The sequence below is a fragment of the Anabrus simplex genome, chromosome 4, assembly GCF_040414725.1.
Source record: "Anabrus simplex isolate iqAnaSimp1 chromosome 4, ASM4041472v1, whole genome shotgun sequence".
NCBI classification, from domain to species: domain Eukaryota; kingdom Metazoa; phylum Arthropoda; class Insecta; order Orthoptera; family Tettigoniidae; genus Anabrus; species Anabrus simplex.
This window is the reverse complement of record NC_090268.1, coordinates 122,278,405-122,298,315: the sequence shown is the minus strand read 5'-3', so window position 1 is coordinate 122,298,315 and position 19,911 is coordinate 122,278,405. Positions and strand designations below refer to the sequence as shown.

At 39.0% G+C, this 19,911-nt stretch overlaps 1 long non-coding RNA gene across 6 annotated transcripts in view; it reads left to right on the top strand.

Moving 5' to 3' along the window:
- The window catches only part of LOC136871682 (uncharacterized), a 131,056-nt gene that overhangs the window by 44,155 nt on the left and 66,990 nt on the right, over window positions 1–19,911 (top strand). For all 6 annotated transcript variants that reach the window (XR_011018038.1, XR_011018036.1, XR_011018035.1 and 3 more), the window contains one exon: window positions 18,824–18,939. This is a non-coding gene — a long non-coding RNA (uncharacterized lncRNA). The remainder of the gene's footprint in view (window positions 1–18,823; window positions 18,940–19,911) is intronic.

The following is a 19,911-nucleotide window of genomic DNA, read 5'->3' as shown; positions in this document are numbered from 1 at the left end:
ACTTGGTATTGAGGTGACTATGATTTCATAAACTTTAAAATTTTCCTTTTGTAATTTAAAACTTTCTAGTCACCTCCGTAGTATTAGGCTTAGCCTCTGTAATTTCGGGCCATAAACCCACATAGGGTTTTAAGTATTTTCAAGTGATCTTCAAAGGAGTGCAAGTGTTTGCCTCCTAACATTTTGATTTATGGTCAATAACTCTAATCTTTTCTTTTTCACTAAGGCCATGTAGAATGGGTATTTATTTCCCCTGTTAAAGTTAACTACTCTTATTTTATTTAAATGTAACTTAGACTGTTCAGCGGATAAGACAGAGATTACTGTTTCTTTTTTGTAAAAATCAGATTGTGCTTTGAAGAGGCTTTAATCTTGTACATTTTGGAGAGTAGTCTCCTAATTAATTGTGTGGAGCAATGACGCTCTTTCTAATGTTGTAAATTTTGGAGCCCAGTCTGGTGACTTGTAATGGGTTGGAGCATTAGTGCTCTTGATAATAGTGGAACGTTTGAGCTACTTAACTCATCTCTTAAAATTCATTGTGTGTATTGTACCTGATTTGAATAACTATTTGTATAAGAGCTGAAGAGCTCCCCTTCTGACTATCCAACTGTTAGTGTTTAACAAAGTTTAAAATCTGAAAAGAAACAAAAAATCAAGGAAAGAAATAAAATTTCAAATTTTAGAGTTGATGTTTTCTCTGTCCATCCATTCATGCCCACACCTTCTTACACCTCTGCGTTCCACGAAATCCCTAGAACATTGTCAAAAGCCTTAGGAATGTTGAGGAAGGCCATTGAAACATTACATTTTTCAGCCTTTGTCTTATGGATAAAGGCACCTGTTTTGGTGAAGCGAAAAATCGCAAAATATTTGCAAAATTTTACAAATTTGGCTCAAAATGCAAAATCACAAACTAATTGACAAAATTATCTGAAATCGCTCTTGGATTCAAGAAGCATAATGAAATGTGATTTAAAATATGATGAAGTCTCTTGTCTAATAAAGCAAATTCCCATCCTACAAGAACTTACATCAGAATATCTTGAACCATACACAGTGTTTAGGAATCCAGTTGGTAGTTTAGGTAGAGCAGGTGAAGATGTCAATGTGATTGTCATTCTGCTTTCCTTGAAATCAGATTTTTGGAAGCATCAGTGAAGGCTTGATGGACCCCAGTCATTAATGATAGTGAGAAATCATTTTCAATGCATTTTAATGTAATGTCTGACAAGATAACAACTCATGTTTCTTGTACATATGTAAAAAAAAGTATTCTACTGCAAATATGCTGTCAACTATATTTTGGTTTAGCTCTATTGATGAAAAGTGGAAATCAAATTTAGCAGTGTTATTGACGAAATAACGAAATTGGTCACAAAATATTCACAATAAACAGATGCTTCTACTGCAGGCACTGCTTGCAGATGTAAGGTGTTAATTAATTTTCCAGGTGATCTACTGAAACCACTGTGTATTTGTAATGGTGTTACTGGCTTTACATCTCACTAACTACTTTTACAGTTTTCTGAGACGCCGAGGTGCTGGAATTTAGTCTTGCAGGAGTTCTTTTACATGCCAGTAAATCTATCGACATGAGGCTGATGTATTTGAGCACCTTCAAATACCACCGGGATGAGCCAGGATCGAACCTGCCAGGTTGGGGTCAGAAGGATAGCGCTTCAACCGTCTGAGACATTCAGCCCGGCTTTGGTATTTGTTGAATGAGACAAACTGTCTTAGTCACCTATCATAGCTGCACTCAGTGACCCTCCTAATCTTCTCCATCCTCCTCAGCATTTGTCCCACATGCTAGCGGGGTCTGCATTTTTGGCTCTCTGTCACCACTTTACATGATTGTGTGCCATATCAGAATGAAGGCGTGCAACTTTTAGTTCTGCATGTATGATGTCAAGCCACCAACGTCTCGTGTGTCGGTTTTCCCATCAGTCAGCAATGTCAATCCAGTCTTTGCACCTGTTGTTACAACAGCACCAAGTATATTGCCATACCAGTGGAGACGGCTTTCCCTAATCTTTTCAATGATTGGTGCTGCTCCATATCGCTTGCTAACTTGATTGTCGTTGACATGATCGTGAAGTGTCAAGCCGGATGTCGATCAGAGCGTCTTTGTTTCCAACATGCCTTGTCACTGTTCCGTCTCCTTAGTAGAAGGCCAGTGTTCTGCACCATACAGAACAATTGGACACATCAGAGATAAACTTTAGATTTTAGCCGGTCTGGAATCTTCTTATCACATAAGACACCAGCCACTGAGCTCCACTTCAGCCATGCGCTGCTCACACGATTTGAAATTTCATTTGCAGCATTTTTCGGGCCAAGATATTTAAATAACATTGTCTTTGGAAGGACAACACCATTAATTTGAATTGCATTGAGATCATTTAGATCTCTTGTCAAATATTCAGTTTTATTGATGTTGAGCCATAGTCCAAATTCTGCGAGGTGGTTGGTCCATGCCTGTTCTAGATTAGTCGTATCCTCAGAGGCCAAAAACAGGTCGTCAGCATAGAGCAAAGTCCAAGGTACAGATTTCTGTAGATCTCTTGTAACGGTATCCATGACGGTAATGAAGAGGAAAGGTGAGAGTACAGATCCCTGATGGACACCATCAGAAAGAGGAAATTCACCAGATAATCCAGCCCTTATTAGAAATATACAAGAGACAGTTAAAGTGTTCGCTGGCTGATTTTAGATCGATTTTGAGTTTTTCATTATTATTCCACAACGCTAATTGAACAGCTTTCCTCCTTTGTTTATAAATACAGTAAAACCTGCCTTAACGGGCACCCCTCATTGGTGGACGATTTTCTAAGTTCGTAATTAAATACCATGTTGTGTATGAGTAATTTACCCCTCTTATACGAACACCCTTTATTATGGACACGGGCACCCCACAGCCACGAGAAACTCCAATTAAACCTCTCCTAACGGACACTTTCTTTTTTAAAAAATACTGTGTTTGTGTCCTGTACAAGTATGTATTCGCTTACTTTTTGCACAGGCGGTAGTTCCAAGAATCGCAGACACCGTAACTTTTGGTCCAGGCTGTACACATTCTTGGAAGGCAACACTAAGCTACGCTATCACTTCCCGAAGTTGTGTGATCTGACATGCTCAACAGCGCTGGAATTCGTATCTTCCATGTCAGGTACTCAGGTTACTTTTCATTGTCTCGTGGGCTTTTGATGTGTTCAGTTTTGCGTTAGTAACTTGGTGTAAACATGGCTTCGAGGAAGTTTTTAACTCTTAAAAAAAAGGTCGGCATAATAGACTATCATAAATGTGAGAAGTGTGGTGTGCGTAAACTGTCCGAAGTGTTCAAGATTGGAAAGACACAGGCAGCTGAAATTGCGAAAAAGCAAAAGGAACTAGTGAAAGATTGGCGTTTAAATGGCAACGAACAGCGCATTAAACTGTTTCAAAGTGGTAGTGGAGCTCTCGTTGGAAAGGCTAGAGCGTTTCGCTAAAAGAAGTCAGAATGTCCCTTTGTCAGGACCAATTATACAAGCAAGAGCGTTAGAATTCATGGCAGAATTAGGTATTGGAGATTTCAAAGCCTTGAATGGCTGGCTAGAAAGATTCAGAAGGCGACATGGTATCAACTTCAGAGTGATTTGCGGAGAATCATCCGGTGTTAATACGGAGATTGTTGAAAACTGGCAACAAAAAATACCTTCAATCATAGACGTGTATGCTCTGGAAAATATTTTGAATGCCGATGTAACTGGATTATTTTTTCCGTGCTTTACCCGACCAAAACTTTTTGTTTCAAAGGAAATCGTTGTACTGGTGGAAAAGTGCGAAAGAACATCACGGTCTTGTTGCGTGCAAGTATGAGTGGAGAACGGGAGAAGTCCCTTGTGATAGGAAAAGCTGCAAAACCAAGGTGTTTTAAGAATATGGACGTTACGAAGTTTGGCATTGAATGGAAAGCGAATAGGAAAGCATGGATGGCCAGAGAAATAATGACAGTGGCTAGGACAATTGGACAGAAAAATGATACGCCAGGAGCGAAAAGTGTTATTATTCCTCGATAATGCAGCATCGCATCCGAATACAATTAAGTTGAAAAATGTGAAGATCGTCTTTTGCCCACCAAATGTAACATCAGTTTCTCAGTCGCTTGACCAAGGAGTGATCCAAAACTTCAACGTTATATACAGACAGTTAGTGATGAAGCACATAGTATCAGAACTTGACGGGAATGAAGTAACCCTTCAAACACTGACAAAGGGACTGAATGTTCTCCAAGCAATTTCGTGGAGAACCAATGCATGGAAAAACGTTACGGCCTCAACAATTCGTAACTGCTTTCTGAAAGCTGGGTTTCCCGCTAGTGGTGGGCATCCCGAAATAGAATCGGATACCCTTCTTGACAGCATGGAGCAACACGACAGTTGATTTATGCAGCAGGTTACAGTGTACAAGTGAAATTGATTCAGATATTCCAACAGAGTGTGAGAGTGGAGACATGAAAACGATTCTTCAGTCAATCCAAGGGAAGGACAAAAATGAAGATTCTGATGAAAGCGGGAGTGAAGGTGATGCTAATGACGACTTTGAAGAAACTATGGAAATTAATGTGCTGCCAATAACCTCGTACAGTGAGGCTCTCGGCTTTGTTAAGCGATTGAAAGAATTCTATTATAAACAAAGCGATGAAAAGGGTGTAAATTTGACCCATGATTTAATTGTACATAGTGAAAATATCATTGCTAAACCGAAATGGACAAAACAAACGAACATTAAGGATTTTTTCAAGTGCTAATGTTTTACTGTACTGTGCTAGAGATTGCTACATCTACATATTGATTTAAAGTTTCAAAAACTCATATGTTCTTCATTTTAACATGGTGAATGGTAATAGTGTACAGTGTGCTCAGTAGAGGTTTCCATAGGAGTGTCTCTTTAATACAGTACATCACAGCTGCAGCAGACCCTACAACTTTCTCATGTGAGTACAGTGCAGTATATTGTACAATGCTGTATACAGTTTACAATTAAAGGTACATTTGTGAGAATTGATAACACATATGTGAATTATTGTGTTCCAACTTATGTTTAATGGTACCGGTTTCATAACCTCTCTCGTACGGTCACCCCTTCATAATGGACATTTTATTTTTGATCCCGGAGATGTCCATTATAGAGAGGTTTTACTGTATAAGTAATGTAACATTAAACTTTTTCAGTTTGCCGGGCTGAGTGGCTCAGATGGTTGAGGCACTGGTCTTCTGACCCCGAACTTGGCAGGTTCGATCCTGGCTCCGTCCAATGGTGTTTGAAAGTGCTTGAATACATCAGCCTAGTGTCGGTAGATTTAGTGACACATAAAGGAACTCATGCGGGACTAAATTCCAGCACCTCGGCATCTCTGAAAACCATAAAAGTAGTTAGTGGGACATAACAACCAATAATATTAACCCTCTGAATACATGGGTACTTTGTACCCACCACCTGCTATTTCTTCCTCTATTTCTTTTAATATTTGAAACAAAAGGCTGTCAAATGCATTTATTGTTACTAACAGTGGTGCTGATTGATGTAGTTGGTTTACTAATTGTTACCATCTCTAGTGTATACAGAAGCATTCAAATACGAATGGGCATGAAGTACCCTCCACGTCGGTATTTGATGTAACAAATGTCTTATTTTGTATTGGCAGCCTTTTCCTTTATTTACAGTATTGTTGACCACACAGAGTAAAAAATTAAATAGTTCTTTTGTTGTGGAACTCATTGTTGACTGCTAAAAACCAAACCAACCCCCATGGCACTACAATCCTTGAAGGGCCTTGCCCTACCAAGTGACCGCTGCTATTTTGTATTGGCAGCTTGTTTCTTTATTTACAGTATTGTTTACCACACAGAGTAAAAATTAGGTAGTTCTTTTGTTGTGGAACTCATTGTTGACTCCTAAAAACCAAACGAAACCCCATGGCACTACAGCCCTTGAAGGGCCTTGGCCTACCAAGCGACCGCTGCTCAGCCCGAAGGCCTGCAGATTATGAGGTCTTGTGTGGTCAGCACGACGAGTCCTCTCGGCCGTTATTCTTGGCTTTCTAGACCGGGGCCGCTGTCTCACCGTCAGTTAGCTTCTCAATTCTAATCACATAGGTTGAATCGACCTCGAACCAGCCCCTAGGTCCAGGTAAAAATCTCTGACCTGGCCACGAATCGAACCCGGGGCCTCCGGGTAAGAGGCAGGCACGCTACCCCTACACCACGGGGGCCGGCCTGTTGACTGCTACTGGGTATTATTAACTGGATATAAAGTGCATAGTTCTGTGTCTACTCCAAGTGCAATCACGAGTAATTTGCACATGGGGGACAGTATTGCCAACTTATATTTTGAAGATCCGCTAAATACTACTAAAAATCTGCTAAAATTCTGCCAAGAAATCCAATCTCAAATAATAATAATGATAATAATAATGATAATAATAATAATAAAAGTAAATGTCTGCACTCACCTGATCTGTGAGTGTCACTGGGATTAACCCCCTGCCTGCGAGTCGGCGAGCTAAAACTTGTAGGCATTTTAGTGCCGGGTGCAAACTAGGTGAATCTTCTACTTCAGTAGCCACACACAGAACAGGCAAGTTCATTAAACGGTCTTCCTTCATAGCATAAATATAAATGTTACTCTCTCACAGTTTCATTGTCTGTCGTCATTCAACTAAGAGATAAGTACTCTTTCCCCACGCATTATAAATTTATGATGCCATGATCTCATAACATCAAATCTAATAACATGTTTTCCTGATGTGAATGCTAGCTCCAGACAAGAAATGCGGAATAGCTCTCAGACAGACTGGAGTACAAATTTTTTAAAACGTAAAATGGATAAAACAGTAAATTCCACTATAATAAATCTAGAATTCCGCCAAAAAATCCGCTGGCTGCTATTTCTCCGCCGACAGTCTTCTAATTCCGCCAAATTTAGCAGAAAATCCGCTAAGTTGGCAATACTGCTGGGGGATGCTGAAATATTCTCAGAGCTAGGTAATTGGTCTGAAGATTAAGACAGTGATATTATTTAACCCTCCGTTAAACATGCGCTCTGGGGCCGGGCTGAGTGGCTCAGACGGTTAAGGCGCTGGCCTTCTAACCCCAACTTGGCAGGTTCGATCCTGGCTCAGTCCGGTGGTATTTGAAGGTGCTCAAATACGACAGCCCCGTGTCGGTAGATTTACTGGCACGTAAAAGAACTCCTGCGGGACTAAATTCCGGCACCTCGGCGTCTCCGAAGACCTTAAAAAGTAGTTAGTGGGACGTAAAGCAAATAACATTATTATTATTATTATTATTAAACATGCGCTCTGTTTTAACACCACTTCTCGCGCACGGACTGAGAGTCCGCAATTGTTTGTAAGCTCCTTTTTCTTTCAATTCATTTTCCAAGAATTCCTTACTTCTCTCTTTTGTCAATCTTACATTGTAATTACTTTATTTTGATTTTATTTATATTAATACATTTATACATTCATAATGTACACCGGGCGAGTTGGCCGTGCGCGTAGAGGCGCGCGGCTGTGAGCTTGCATCCGGGAGATAGTAGGTTCGAATCCTACTATCGGCAGCCCTGAAAATGGTTTTCCGTGGTTTCCCATTTTCATACCAGGCAAATGCTGGGGCTGTACCTTAATTAAGGCCACGGCCGCTTCCTTCCAGCTCCTAGGCCTTTCCTATCCCATCGTCGCCATAAGACCTATCTGTGTCGGTGCGACGTAAAGCCCTTAGCAAAAAAAAACAAAAAAAAACATAATGTACATTTACAAGAAAGTTTCAATCCTTTAGGATAAATTTGAAAAGTTATCAACTGCAAATCACAGGACTTAGCAAAACCAATTATAAATTAACAATAATTACTCTAAACTTTGGGCCAATGACCTTAGATGTTAGGCCCCTTTAAACAACAATCATCATCATCATCAATCTAAACCAGGGCCATCCAGCTATTGCGCTCCGAGAGCGCGCCTGTGCTCGGGGAGCACTGGGCAGTCAGACGAGCGCTCCTTCCCCTACCACTCCTACAGTGTGGCAGCGAGGAGACCTGAGACGGGCGATGTTTGGACCGCGCTGAATAGATACGTACGTACAGTCGTGCGTCCGACGGCTTTTGTGGGTTTGTTGAGATCATATTGATAGGGCTGTTTTGCCATAACACATATACAAATCAAAAGGTACTCCGATGTATGGAATATGTAGAAAACGAAATCAAGTGTTAAGTAAAGAATACAGTAATGCGATTTATTCAAAACTGAAATTATGAACATATCTGAGAGGAAAATTAAACAAAATTTTACCAATATTTTACGAATAATCTTAAACAATTACGCGAGTATCTATCGCTCATCGTTGCATGATGTTTACTTTTGGTAAGCTTAAGAACCGAAAAGAAATGCTCACAAATGTACATGAGCCGAACATTGATAGAACTTTACATGCATGTTTATATAAAAGGGGGTATTCTTCTTGCGGAAAACCGCTGTAAAATTCTTCCAAACTTCGTGACATTAGAAAGCGGTCTTTAAGACGAACATTGCACTGCAGTTCAAGCAACTCTAACTGAAATAGCTGTGGAGCACTGTCTGCACTAAGTGAAAATGTTTGAACAAATACATCTAACACCACTTGGAGTTCTGAAAATCTCTTTTCAAACTCTTCTTGTAATTGGCGAATTACCTGCAAGTACTCATCAAGGTCGACACCTTATTTCACTGTTTCAAGCAATGGAAAATGTCCTGTGTTCCTTGCACGCAACTGGTTTTCCCACAAAATCAATTTTCTTTTGAACGCTTGAATTTCTTCCACCAAAATCGCAGATATTGTGCTTTCTGGCTTTACGTCACACCGACGCAGATATATCTTATGGCGACGATGAGGCAGGAGAGGGGTAGGACTGGGAAGGAAGTGGCCGTGGCCTTAATTAAGGTACAGCCCCAGCATTTGCCTGGTGTGAAAATGGGAAACCACGGATAACCATCTTCAGGGCTGCCGACTGAGGGGTTCGAATCTACTATCTCCCGAATACTGGATACTGGCCGCACTTAAGCGACTGCAGCTATCGAGTTCGGTAAGCGAAGTATTCAAGTATTCAGACAGGCAGTAAAGTCACTTAAAATGGCCAAGTCCGCCATCCACTTAGGATCATGCAAAAGAATTTCGGGCCGCCCTTTTATGTCATAAAAGGTATGTCTTACATTCTGCAAGCAAAAAAACTCGATAAAGCACCTTCGCCTTGCTCAGCCATCTTACTTCTGCCTGGTACGGGATATCCGGATACTCCACTTCGATGTCGTCCAAGAACTCCTTGAATTTTTTTTTCAATTTGCTTTACGTCGCACCGACACAGGTAGGTCTTATGGCGACGATGGGACAAGAAAGACCTTAATTAAGGTACTAATTAAGGTACAGCCCCAGCATTTGCCTGGTGTGAAAATGGGAAACCACGGAAAACCATATTAGGGCTGCCAACAGTGGGGTTCTCCCAATTGCGTGCTCACAGCTGCGTGCCCCTAACTGAATGGCCAACTCGCCCGGTGCTCTTTGAAGTGAAATGACGGTGCATGAGTCCATGGAATCAAAGAAAATTTACCACTCGCACAACTGTTCCGATTACGTCTTAAAGTTTGGCGACTTTTGTACAGATCTCACCTGGTGTATCAAGCACTGGATCGCCGCCATTAGGGTAGTACCGCTCTCAGTCATTTTTAATTTTACATAGCTGAGGGACCCCGTGCGTAGACTACATAATGCAGGTGCTCCATCCGTCGTTACACTCGTCAACCGATCCCATTTTAATCCCATTGACTCAAAACGCCCCCCGCTGCTTTGAAAATATCGAAACCGGTAGTGGTGTCTTTGAGAGCTACCAAGTCTAGGAAATCCTCGGTGACCCGAATATCGTCATCTACCCCTCGAATGAAAATAACGAGCTGAGCTGTGTCCGCAGTGTCGGTTGATTCATCGAGGGTGATGGAAAAGGATACAAAATTTGCTGCATTCTCCATTAATTGCTGTTCCATATCAACCGCCATATTGTCTATTCTGCGAGCCACAGTGTGAAGTGAAAGAAAGATTTTGTGAAATTTCTTAACTAGCTTCATAGGACAAATACATGCCGCCACGTCCATTAGGCACTCCTTGATTACATTCCCTTCCGCGAAGGGTTTCCCAGCTTTGGCAATTTGCGACGAACATTTGTAGCTTGTTCGTAAAGTGGGTCCTCCAACCTCACTCTCCTCAATCTCCTGTCAGACAAAAATACGGCAAGTCACAACTTTAGTGTTCTTAATTCAATCATTTATTCATTCCCGTTTGTAAACAAGTATTTAAAAATTAAAACAGTAATACTTACAGAACAGTGCTGCTTGAAATTTTCTTTCATTTCTTCCAACTTTGATTGACGACTGGCGTCTGTCAAATCACCGTAATCATCCCTGTGGTTGGCACTGTAATGCCGTTAAAAATTGTGTTTTTTAACACATAAAATCTCAGTGGCACACTAAAAAATCGGCTGCTCTCTTCGGCCCGGCGGGCAGACCGCTCGCTCAGCTAGCCAAGCTCCTCCCACCACTACCGAAACTGCCTTCCCCCAAGGCGCTCGGAGCACTGGCTTGGACCGCGGCCAGAGCGCTAGCGTTCGGGGAGCGCTGTTTGGATGGCCCTGATCTAAACTATAAACAAGGCATTTCTACACTAAGGTACAAAGTCTAGTAAGCTCTAACAGTGATAATAGTCAACAAAATTTATTGTAAGGAACACTTGATGCGAACATGCTCTAATGGAATGTGAAGAAGGGTAAACAGGGAAATATTAACTCAGTCTCGTCAGTTATCGACTGTCTTATTTTGACTGTAAACACTACATACAAAACACATAATACTTACACGGTAGAAAAGATAAGGATATTTACACAGACAAGTTCAAATACTTTTATATAAACTTCAGTCTTGCACATCATGAACAGAAAAATGAACTACTCCTGACGGATTCCACTACCGTATATTGTACAAGTCAGTATAACTTATTCGGACTTTATTCGTCACTGTCTGACTCCATGTTGATTATAATGTGTGCTCTGTTGCAGCAGTCACTGCACAAGTGTGCGGGAGCATGTTCTAGGCTGATGTACTTTTCATAAACTTTGCACTGGAACCTTGTTGGTCTGTTTTTCCTTCGATCGCAGAAATTGCATCGCCGTCGGATCGATTCTACTCCAGGCCTCGTTGGAGGTTTTACTTGAGAAAGCCCCAAGATTTCCTGAAGGCGAAGCTTGGTTGTAGTTGTGATGTGCTCAAGTTGAACCTTTGATTTCAAGTAGTCGGTGAGGAGCTGCTTGGCTAAGATCTTCAAAAAATCTCTTATTGCGATTGTGCTGCTGGTATTGTCTTTGAGAATTATATAGGCATTTATACCAGCAGTATATAGTAAAGAGAATAACACAACCAAAGTCAACGTCATGATGTTCTGGTCACGGAGTAAGTGCATTTCATTTCATCCACCTTATCAACGCCCAACTTCGTGCCATTATAGAAGGTAATCATTGAGGGGTTTGATCCATCCGAATCGTAATCAATAGAATCGTCTTCATGGAAAGTGGATAGAATCAATACAAATTTGTCTCTTCTTTAATTGTATGACACAAGGGTTAGGTAGGTCTTTCCTGAAAGAAATATGCTTGATTCTACTGGCTGGTTGCTAGCAGTTGTCATGAAAGGGGGAATTAACGTTTATTCTTGCAAGTAGTTTCAACACGCGTCAGTTTATCATTTTCAAACAAATCTTAAGCGAGAGGAACAGACACAAACCAACTGTCAAAAGTAACGTTTCTACCAGATTGTGATATGGGTTTAACCAATCTTTTTGTAATTTGGCGAGGCGTGTTTTCACACTGGTACGGGACCTCAGGCTGTCTTCCACAATATATCTCCATATTACTTGTATAATACATCTTAGCATCCGCAAGTGAAAAATTCTTTATCCTGTACTTAGCCGGCCTGGGCGGAATGTATTGACGGAAAGCCGCATCTACCTCTAAAAGCATCTAGCATTTCATCAATGGTCACTAGTTCCGACAAACTGTAGTGCTTCCTACAGTTACCAGTGAACGTTTCTACTAGCATCACACCGCAGCGAGTTTGTCCATCAGTTTACACTGGTTTCGGGAGTTGGTGTCGTCAAATTTCAAACATTTCAACGGAAACAATTTATGCCATTGTAAGCCTGAAATACTCGATTCCTGTACCATCAGATTGCCAGAGATCTTGCAAATTCGTGTGGCATACTTTCAGTGCCCCACCAAGGAACAGAAGACCTAAACATGCCTTCATCTCTACCATATTGATATCGGATGCATCTCGGGGTCGAGGGAATTTCGAAAGATTCGTCGATATGTAAAAATTTATGCATGTTATGATTTCATGTAGCATTTCATCGGTAAAGAACAATTGCAGAGCTTCAACTGGCGTCTTACCATTCTTGGCAAATCCTACTACTCCAGGCAAGTGTTTTATAACATGATCTTCAGGTTGCCTGACCCTTCTATTACAATTCAGTACAGGCCGATGATTCCACCGGATCCCGTCCTTTCCAACATACATTTCATGCTGCTCACTTTCAGTCATGTCCTCTTCACATGTGGACTGTTCGTTCTCAGAATTATGATCACTATTGTTTACGACGTCCCGATCACTGTCATAATTCGCACCAACTTCATCGTCCAATCACTGCTCAATTTGATCCATAACTCTCGGAATAAATCGCAATAACTCCCTGGAAAGCATAGACTTGTAGAAAATTCATTCAAAATTTAGCTGATTTGGTAGAAGAAATCTGAAGTCTTATGAGACCGCTTGTCGTATGGTAAAGTCCAGCGCTGCATGACCACCATATTCATGGCTTAAATTCTATGAAAAATCCTTTAGAAAAAATCAAGGTCTGGAAAGAAAGAGATATAAAAATGAATGGGTTTAAAACCCTAACATAACTAAGAAAAGAGATTCCGTCACGAATGTATGACGTAAAAGCTTACCGTAAATTACACTTCCTATAGCTTGTTTTAGAATGAGCCTCGCTCTGACTTGCTTCTAGCCATGCTACTGCATGTGTTGTAGTTGTGTTTTCTCTTTGCTTACTTTCCTTAAAATGGTCAAGTCTTTACTTATGTTAGTATAGGTGACCAGTATCTCCCGTATGGACAGTCATTGCAGAATACTTCTTAATGAGGGAAGGAGAAAATAGCCTGTGGTAGGAGCGGGAGGGCGGGAAGTTTGAGTTAGCGGAAGTGACTTCCAATTATTAGTTCTTCGTGAGGATAGAAGCGATGGTATTTGTTCATATAACGGATTTTTGTTCTCTTGTACATCAATTAAATTTTTGCTTGCGTTAATATTCTGGTCCAGACTTATATAAATATTTTCGTAATTGCTCTTTGCATACTTTCTTTAAAATGGTCAAGTCTTTACTTATGTTAGTATATTTTTGACCAGTATCATTGCAGAATACTTCTTGTGTCTGTTAGCATTGATGTGTTCGACATATCTGGTTTGAAAACTCCTACCTGTTTGACCCACGTACGTGACTAAGCATTGATCGCACTTAAGTTTATAGATTCCTGAATCTAAGAAATCCTCTTTATTGTGATTAACACTATTATTGTTATAAAATATATGGCCATTATTGCTTTTAGTCGAAAATGTGACTTGACAGTCGTGTTTCTTAAATAATTTTGTGATTTGAAAAATCCCTGGGTTAATAAAGTGAAATTCGCATATTTTGAACTCTTGGGATTCTCTGGTGTAAATCTTATATTTTCTTTCTCTTTACTTTACTTATAATTTTATTGATGGTATTCACACTAAACTCATTCATACTAGCTATCCTCTATATGTATTGTAATTCTTTTTCTCTTTATGTATGAGAAAACGGTAAATTGAAGGCTCAAAAAACCATAGTGAAGTAGGCAGGCCTCTTATAACTCCCAGGATGTAAAGAATCATTTTTAATGGTCACAGGAGTAAACTTATCCTTTCTGCATACTTTATAAGAGAACTTGTCAGGCTCCCTCTTAACGGTTACATCTAAGAAATTCAAAGCATTGTCCTTCTCGTCTTCAAGTGTGAATTTTATTCTTTCATCTAATGAGTTTAAAAACTGTAAGATATTGTTACTATTGTTGTAACACTTATCTATTATTACAAAGGTATCGTCCACGAATCGTGTCGAAAAATCTAAACCAGGAATATGTCCTATTATTTTGCGGTGCTCTAGATGATCTAAATAAATATTGGCTAAGATACCCGAGGCAGAAGCTCCCATTGGTAAACTCTCTTGGCTATAAATAGTGTTGTTGAATGTAAAATAGTTATTTTTTGTGATGAACTCTAGAATTTTCATGAATTGATTAATTTCTAGTTTCCCTGGACGACTTGACCTTGACTGGTTAAATTCGTTCTAATAATATCTATTGTTTTATTTACCAGGATATTTGCATACATATTAGTTATGTCAAGCGAACATAAGTAATGATGGGCTTGAAACTTTCTAAACTTTTGCAAAAATCTATCAAATTTCTTATTAATGACTTATTGTGGAACTTATAATTGTTAGAAAGAAACCTGTGTAAAAATTTAGGGATTTTTTGTTGGGCTGTTGGCTTTATGGATTTTAGGCAACGCTCTTGCTGTAGGTAATCTGGGGTTCATATTTATCAGCTTCTAAATTTCGTCTTCATTGAGAATGAACGTGGAATTTTCAACAAAGATTTAAACTTTTTTGTATCCCAGCTGTGGGGTCTTTATTGACTTTGGAAAACATCTCATCAGAGAAAAACTTTTATATTATCTATGTAATCTTTTCTAACCAATATGACCGTTCAATTACCTTATCTGCCTTAGTCACAATAATGTTGTTGTCTTTTATTTTATTCCTAAGATCCTTGTTACATTTAACCGTGTCAAACGGAATATTGGTTTTAAGCTGACTAACTAGCTGAGGGAGTCTTTTCTTTATTTCGTACCTAAGATCGTCTTGAGAATCTGCAGGGAGTTTTTGGATGTTAGACTCTGCTTCGGTGATAGTTGTTATGATATCATCTTTGTTAAAACTTGGCCAATTAAATTTAGGTCCTCAATTAAGAGTGTCTAGTTCCTGGTCTGTGAAGTGGATTCTTGAAAGGTTTTTCACCTAATTGACTGAAATTAACTTGTCTTGTGCCATTAAATGATTTACTCTGGATTTTCTATTATGAGTGTTATTGTTATGAACCTCCATATCATAATTCGCCCTTCTCAGATTATCTAGTTTGTTGTCCAGTGTAGCCTGTTTCCTACTTAAAATACATTCCATTTTATTTGCGACTTGACATTGGAATGAATTCCATTCTGGAGGGACCAGCCATGGGGGGGGGGCCTCAAGATGAGCTAAATACTTTTCATTTGAAAAGGATTTCTTTCTGTAAAGAAATGTTATCTCTTTTCTTAACCATAAGTGGTTGACCTTGTTTTGAAACGAAAGGTGAAGCTGAGATGATAAATTCTTTCTTTGGGAATGCTTTAAGAATTTGGGAATTACTTTCCTTACTAGACATTCTTTTAAGAAAGCTATGTCTTTAGAAATGTTCTCTAATCTGATTTTGAGATTTAAAACTTTCTTAGCCTGCTTGGCTTCATTAGTACAATTTATGAACTTCATCGTATGGATCTGTATTGATACAGTTAAAACTAAGGAACAATGGTAGGTTTTGGCCCACCCAATCAATACACGTCACTTTACAAGTGAACTATTAATTAAAAACATATTAAAAAACATTTAGGGACATGTTTTGTCTCCATTTGAGACTTCATCAGCCATAAAATCACGTGGTAGATTACAAAACTCAAATCAGAAACTGAAAAAAAATGTAAATATGGAAGAACTCGTGTCTTTTAAAGACTATTTGGGAAATGCAAAAAGTACAGGGTGTTTACAAATGAATATCGGAGTTTTAACGCCTTATAATATTGAATACGTTAAACTTACAGTTATACATTATATGTCAAATGAAAGAGCAACTCAAACAGTTTTGTTTGTTGGCACCAGTGCGCATGTACTTGCAATGGTTTCTCCGCAATCTGCTAGACAGCGGTAGTAGCAAAGATGGCGACTAGTGAACAGAAAGCTTTTTGTGTTTTGCAGTTTGCAAAGACAGAATCTGTAGTTACTGTGCAACGTGCGTTCCGCATTAAGTTCGGTTGTGATCCTCCAAGTGATAATAACATTCGCAGATGGTATCATAAGTTTGAAGACACCGGTTGCCTTTGTAAAGGGAAGAACAAGGGACGACCAAGATTAAGTGAAGAGACTGTTGAGCGAGTGAGAGAGTCATTCACTCGTAGCCCAAAGAAATCAGTCGGGAAGGCTAGTCGTGAATTACAACTTCCTGCGTCGACCGTTTGGAAAGTTGTAAGAAAACGCTTACAGCTACGTCCTTACTGTTTACAGTTATTACAGGCTCTAAAGCCGGCAGACCACAGATTACGTGCCAACTTCGCAAACGACATGTTGTTACATGATTATGAGTTTATGAATCGTGTTGTTTTCAGTGATGAATCGGTCTTTCACCTTAGTGGACATGTAAACACAAATAATGTGCGCATCTGGGGCTCAGAAAATCCTTACGAGTTGGTACAAATGTAACGAGATTCCCCTAAAGTGAATGTTTTTTGTGCCGTATCCCGGCGAAAGGTTTATGGGCCTTTCTTTTATGGTGAACGTACTGTAACTGGTACTTCTTACCTCGATACACTAGAGCAATGGCTCTTCCTCAGTTGGAAGAAAATGAGCCAGAGAACTTCATTTTCCATCAAGATGGTGCGCCACCTCACTGGCATAACGACGTACGCGATTGGTTGAACGTCACTGTACCCGAGCGCTGGATAGGCCGCAAGGGGTCCAATGACAGGACTTGCTTGGCATGGCCTCCACATTCTCCCGACCTAACGCCATGCGATTTTTTCCTTTGGGGCTTCATCAAGGATCGTGTGTACGTGCCTCCGCTACCAGCTGACCTTCCTGAATTAAGAAACCAGATTGAAGCAGCTGTTGCTGAAATTACTGAAGACACACTTAATAACGTTTGGGAAGAACTCGACCATAGACTTGATGTATGCCATGTAACAAATGGTAGTCACATTGAACATTTGTAAAGTTCGTAATGAAACTGTTTGAGTTGCTCTTTCATTTGACATTTAATTTATAACTGTAAGTTTAATGTATTCAATATTATAAGGCGTTAAAACTCCGATATTCATTTGTAAACACCCTGTATAAATATAATACATTATTTACACAAATTGACCTTACTACTTGCAAAAACTTTTGTCTTCAACGTTAAAAGTGAAATTAATTTAAAATTGACAAGCCTGCCATAACGTCTCGTACGGAATCAATGTCCATTGTTGTTGTCTGTATTTGAAACGGAAGTTCCATTTTTAACTATTGAGGAAACATAGGAGAACAAATTAATACATTAAAGAGGTAGCTTAAAACTTCTTGCAAACAATCATTCAGCCAATGACCTCGTGGCAAAACCGTTGTAGCCTTACTACTCAACTAGGTGTCAATGATCTCGTGGGAAAATTCTGACTCAGCACCCATTGTTTTAGAATGTACAGTCTCCTACTACTCACGTTCTGCTGTTGTAAATGCATTGGACACCTCTGGAACAGCATCCTTACAGTCCAGACTTGTGCCTGCAGTCACTTGTTTGGAGCGCTGAAAGAAGAACTGCGAGGAAAGTTATTTCATGATGATGTAGTGGTAGAGAAGTATGTGTGCAAATGGCTGTACGCACATTCTTCTTCTTTTTTCAATGACAGCATAAAAAAGTTGCCAATTTGATGGCAAAAATGTGTCTCGAATTCAGGAGTCTATGTAGAAAAATTAGGTGCTTGTTATGTATTTGTTGGCAGATTCAAAAAAATGTAAAAAGTAATTCTGTTTTATGTTTGATTCACCTAGTATATACCATGTGATAGAACAGAATGAAGTGTGAGCAAGCTTAGGATTACTCTTTGAAACTCGATCAAGGTTTGAACATTATGTATAATATTGTATTACATGACTTTGTATTTATTATTTCTGTGGGTGGATGTTTTATCTTACAAAAAACTATTCGTAGAGAAGCTATTTGATGTTATTTAAAGTTAAAAACTTCATCACTGATCCGTATTGAATTAATAATTTCAGTGCTAAAAAGAGAAAGATGTTTTACCTATTCAATACAATAATATTGTTGCACAAATTAATGTAGCAACATATTTAATATGTTATGGGACCGGTTTCGACATATATCCATGTCATCATTAGCCGACACAAAAATGGCAAGAAGTCAACACAATTGTAACACTTATGACACTTTTCTTGAATTAGAAATAGTTTATGTAGAGGTTCTTGAGCACTCTTGCTGTAGATCTTGAGGTTAAAAAAATGATGCAGTATAATTCACAATAAATTATTGTTGTTATTCAAGGAATAAAATTTGTTGCTAGGCTAGGTAACAAATGATATGATTTTGTTTTAGTACTTCAAAAGGTGGATAGTGGTATATACAAAAACTCTTAGAATATGAGACTATTAGTACTGATATGGATTTTATGAGATCTAAGGAAAAGAAAAGAAATAAAAAAAATAAGAATTGTATTGTATAGGTGGAACATTTTTCTCTTTTTAGCATTGTATATGATATTATAACGTGTCCTGTGACATCTTTTCCCTTTTATTTTAAAAATTTTTTTTCACTTGTGTACTTTCAGGCTGGAAACAAGAGATTGTAACCAGAAAAGTCCCAAACAAAAATAGACATGGCGATGTCTACTATTATTCACCCACTGGCAGGAAGTTTCGTATGAAAACGGAAGTCCGCAATATTGTGAGTATTGCTTTTGTAGCTTGACCTTCATTCAACTTCAGTGGCTTGAATGTATTAGATATTCAATACAAGGTGTGGTCAAGTTCTGAGGTCTCCCTATTATTTTCTCAAAAATTATTTAGATCAAAACTGTGTGTGTCTCAGATGTGATCACTGTCGTACCATTGGGTATGTGATGTGTGAGAATCTCACATTCATTGTCCCAAAACATGTCCACCATCATTTGCTCAGCACTGGCAATAACCCAAAATTTCTTCAGTGGTGGCAAGTCACAGCATGCTCGCTCAGTTGTTGAGGAATTTCAGTTGGTAGAACACCATGCAAGTGAAGAAAACGGATGTTTACATTCCGTTGTTGGAACTTGAAGGTCACCATCTGAAATATCTTTAGTTCCAGCTGCTGCTTCGTGGATTCAGTGAACCAGAAGGCGCTCATCTGTATAATTTATTTGTGTTCTGAAATTTGTCCTGTTCCTGCACGCTGCCATGTTAAGGGGGGGATGAGGAGACCTTAAAACTTTGCATACACATATATAACAGACTCATTTCCACTTTCCAAGGGAAATCTGAATAAAAGTTGTGGGTGAATTTGGGTTTATATTCGACAGTTAAATCAACATTACCAAAGGTAAAATACATAACGAATGTATTTTCATTAAGAAATGATAAGAGTACCAAGTGGTATAATTTCTCTCAAAGAAAGTTCAATTAATGAGCATTAACATAATCACAGAAAACCTGGTATTTTAATTTACACAAATTTCACCTGTGTACTTTAACAGCAACGTTACTTAAAGTTGAAAGAAAATAAGATTTAGCAGGTTTGAACCCCCTTGTAAGAAGTTACAGTATGTATCAATATCTTGAAATATCATTTGTTTTACAAAACATTGTTGTTTTCATAATTTGAAATAGCAGAAGATAAAACGTGCATGTTTTAGGTCCATTTTATAGGTTCATATTTAACAAACTA